The sequence below is a fragment of the Triticum urartu genome, chromosome 2 (assembly GCF_003073215.2).
Source record: "Triticum urartu cultivar G1812 chromosome 2, Tu2.1, whole genome shotgun sequence".
In the NCBI taxonomy this organism is placed as follows: Eukaryota; Viridiplantae; Streptophyta; class Magnoliopsida; order Poales; family Poaceae; genus Triticum; species Triticum urartu.
Genome location: NC_053023.1, coordinates 527,729,654 through 527,733,759, shown reverse-complemented (window position 1 = coordinate 527,733,759; position 4,106 = coordinate 527,729,654).

Here is a 4,106-nt window from a genome sequence, read left to right as displayed (position 1 = left end):
AATGGTGGTTGAAGTCAAGGAAGCACGAAACCCCTCAAACATATCCTTTGACAAATTCTACATTAAGTTTCATGATTGTCATCTTGGATATACAAGTGCTCTTCCTTGCAAAGTTAACCCTGTTGGGGAACGTTGCAGAAAACAAAAATTTTCCTACGGTTTCACCAAGATCCATCTATGAGTTCATCTAGCAACGAGTGATCGGATTGCATCTACATACCTTTGTAGATCACGCACGGAAGCGTTCAAAGAACGGGGATGAGGAAGTCGTACTCGACGTGATCCAAATCATCGGAGATCCTAGCGCCGAACAGACGGCACCTCCGCATTCAACACACGTACGGTCAGCGTGACATCTCCTCCTTCTTGATCCAGCAAGGGGGAAGGAGAGGTTGATGAAGATCCAGCAACACGACGGCGTGGTGGTGGATGCAGGGGTCACCGCAGCAGGGCTTCGCCGTTCTACTGCGAGAGGGAGAGGTGTAGCTGGGGAGAGGGAGGCGCCAAGACTCAAGGGTGCGGCTGCCCCTCCCCCCCTTTTATATAGGCCCCCCTAGGGGGTGCGCCGGCCCTAGGAGATGGGATCTCCTAGGGGGGGCGGCGGCCAAGGGGTGGAGTGCCCCCCAAGCCAGGTGGGGCGCCCCCCCACCCTAGGGTTCCCAACCCTAGGCGCATGGGGTGGACCAAGGGGGGCGCACCAGCCCACTATGGGCTGGTTCCCCTCCCCACTTTGGCCCATGGGGCCCTCCGGGATGGGTGGCCCCACCCGGTGGACCCCCGGGACCCTTCCGGTGGTCCCGGTACAATACTGGTGACCCCCGAAACTCTCCCGATGGCCGAAACTACACTTCCTATATATAATTCTTCACCTCCGGACCATTCCGGAACTCCTTGTGATGTCCGGGATCTCATCCGGGACTCTGAACAACTTTCGGGTTACTGCATATTATATCTCTACAACCCTAGCGTCACCGAACCTTAAGTGTGTAGACCCTACGGGTTCGGGAGACATGTAGACATGACCGAGATGGCTCTCCGGTCAATAACCAACAGCGGGATCTGGATACCCATGTTGGCTCCCACATGCTCCTCTATGATCTCATCGGATGAACCACGATGTCGAGGATTCAAGCAACCCCGTATACAATTCCCTTTGTCAATCGGTACGTTACTTGCCCGAGATTCGATCGTCGGTATCCCAATACCTTGTTCAATCTCGTTACCGGCAAGTCACTTTACTCATACCATAATGCATGATCCCGTGACCAGACACTTGGTCACTTTGAGCTCATTATGATGATGCATTACTGAGTGGGCCCAGAGATACCTCTCCGTCATACGGAGTGACAAATCCCAGTCTTGATCCGTGTCAACCCAATAGACACTTTCGGAGATACCCGTAGTATACCTTTATAGTCACCCAGTTACGTTGTGACGTTTGGTACACCCAAAGCACTCCTACGGTATCTGGGAGTTACACGATCTCATGGTCTAAGGAAAAGATACTTGACATTGGAAAAACTCTAGCAAACGAACTATACGATCTTGTGCTATGTTTAGGATTGGGTCTTGTCCATCACATCATTCTCCTAATGATGTGATCTCGTTATCAATGACATCCAATGTCCATAGTCAGGAAACCATGACTATCTGTTGATCAACGAGCTAGTTAACTAGAGGCTTACTAGGGACATGTTGGTGTCTAAGTATTCACACATGTATTACGATTTCTGGATAACACAATTATATCATGAATAAAAGACAATTATCATGAACAAGGAAATATAATAATAATCCTTTTATTATTGCCTCTAGGGCATATTTCCAACAGTCTCCCACTTGCACTAGAGTCAATAATCTAGTTACATTGTGATGAATCGAACACCCATGGAATTCTGCTGTTGATCATGTTTTGCTCTAGGGAGAGGTTTAGTCAACGGATCTGCTACATTCAGGTCCGTATGTACTTTACAAATATCTATGTCTCCATCTTGAACATTTTCACGAATGGAGTTGAAGCGACGCTTGATGTGCCTAGTCTTCTTGTGAAACCTGGGCTCCTTAGCAAGTGCAATAGCTCCAGTGTTGTCACAGAAGAGTTTGATCGGCCCCGACGCATTGGGTATGACTCCTAGGTCGGTGATGAACTCCTTCACCCAAATTGCTTCATGCGCTGCCTCCGAGGCTGCCATGTACTCCGCTTCACATGTAGATCCCGCCACGATGCTCTGCTTGCAACTACACCAGCTTACTGCCCCACCATTCAAAATATACATGTATCCGGTTTGTGACTTAGAGTCATCCAGATCTGTGTCGAAGCTAGCGTCGACGTAACCCTTTACGACGAGCTCTTCGTCACCTCCATAAACGAGAAACATTTCCTTAGTCCTTTTCAGGTACTTTAGGATATTCTTGACCGCTGTCCAGTGTTCCTTGCCGGGATTACTTTGGTACCTACCTACCAAACTTACGGCAAGGTTTACATCAGGTCTGGTACACAGCATGGCATACATAATAGAACCTATGGCTGAGGCATAGGGGATGACACTCATCTCTTCTATATCTTCTGCCGTGGTCGGACATTGAGCTAAGCTCAATTTCACACCTTGCAACACAGGCAAGAGCCCCTTCTTAGACTGATCCATATTGAACTTCTTCAATATCTTATCAAGGTATGTGCTTTGTGAAAGACCTATGAGGCGTCTTGATCTATCTCTATAGATCTTGATGCCTAATATATAAGCAACTTCTCCAAGGTCCTTCATTGAAAAACTCTTATTCAAGTAGGCCTTAATGCTGTCCAAAAGCTCTATATCATTTCCCATCAAAAGTATGTCATCTACATATAATATGAGAAATGCTACAGAGCTCCCACTCACTTTCTTGTAAACGCAGGCTTCTCCATAAGTCTGCATAAACCCAAACGCTTTGATCATCTCATCAAAGCGAATGTTCCAACTTCGAGATGCTTGCACCAGCCCATAAATCGAGCGTTGGAGCTTGCACACCTTGTCAGCATTCTTAGGATTGACAAAACCTTCCGGCTGCATCATATACAATTCTTCCTTAAGGAAACAATTAAGGAATGCCGTTTTGACGTCCATTTGCCATATCTCATAATCATAGAATGCGACAATTGCTAACATGATTCGGACGGACTTCATCTTCGCTACCGGTGAGAAAGTCTCATCGTAGTCAACCCCTTGAACTTGTCGATAACCCTCAGCGACAAGTTGAGCTTTATATATGGTCACATTACCATCCGCATCTGTCTTCTTCTTAAAGATCCATTTATTTTCTATGGCTCGCCGCTCAACGGGCAAGTCAGTCAAAGTCCATACTTCATTTTCATACATGGATCCTATCTCGGATTTCATGGCTTCCAGCCATTTGTCGGAATCCGGGCCCGCCATCGCTTCTTCATAGTTCGAAGGTTCACCGTTGTCTAACAACATGATTTCCAAGATAGGGTTGCCGTACCATTCTGGTGCGGAACGTGTCCTTGTGGACCTACGAAGTTCAGTAGCAACTTGATCTGAAGTTTCATGATCATCATTAACTTCCTCTCTAGTCGGTGCAGGCACCTCAGGAACATTTTCTTGAGTTGCGCCATTTTCCGGTTCAAGAGGTAATACTTCATCAAGTTCTACTTTCCTCCCACTTACTTCTTTCGAGAGAAACTCCTTCTCTAGAAAGGATCCATTCTTGGCAACAAAGATCTTGCCTTCGGATCTGAGGTAGAAGGTATACCCAATAGTTTCTTTAGGGTATCCTATGAAGACGCATTTTTCCGACTTGGGTTCAAGCTTTTCAGGTTGAAGTTTCTTGACATAAGCATCGCATCCCCAAACTTTTAGAAACGACGGCTTAGGTTTCTTCCCAAACCATAACTCAAACGGTGTCATCTCAATGGATTTTGACGGAGCCCTATTTAAAGTGAATGCGGCAGTCTCTAAAGCATAGCCCCAAAAAGATAGCGGTAAATCGGTAAGAGACATCATAGATCACACCATATCTAATAGAGTGCGATTACAACGTTCGGACACACCATTACGTTGAGGTGTTCCAGGCGGCGTGAGTTGTGAAACTATTCCACATTTTCTTAA